Source organism: Cucurbita moschata, unplaced genomic scaffold (genome assembly GCF_002738365.1).
Source record: "Cucurbita moschata cultivar Rifu unplaced genomic scaffold, Cmos_1.0 Cmo_Scf00195, whole genome shotgun sequence".
NCBI classification, from domain to species: Eukaryota; Viridiplantae; Streptophyta; class Magnoliopsida; order Cucurbitales; family Cucurbitaceae; genus Cucurbita; species Cucurbita moschata.
In genome coordinates this window covers 38,478-38,905 of record NW_019268711.1, presented here as the reverse complement: position 1 = coordinate 38,905, position 428 = coordinate 38,478, and positions in this window count along the sequence as shown.

Below are 428 nucleotides of genomic sequence, written 5' to 3'. Positions count from 1 at the left end.
GCAAAGAAACTTAGCCATTGGCTAAAGAATAGCACAAATGCTTCTTTTACTATATTTTCCAAGTCTACTTACAAATACAACATACATGGCTTTATATAGCCTCAAAATGAAACTATTAAAGGCATACTAAAAGTTGTAACATTCATACTTAATGACCATAATTAGTCATTATGTAAATGTAACCTAAAGTAAATANATTAGTTTGTTTCTTTTGTTGGGTTGTTGGTTTATTTGATAACCCTTGTATATTATAATAATTCAACTTTTCGTTTTATAGCCCTCCAACTACTAAGAGAAAAATATATTTGAGTAGAAGCTAAAAAAATATTGGGTGTTCAAGAAAAGGCATTTAGTTTAGTGATATGATTCTCACTTGGGGTGCAAGAGGTTTTGAGTTTAATTCTTGAAATGCCCCTATGTCTAAGTCT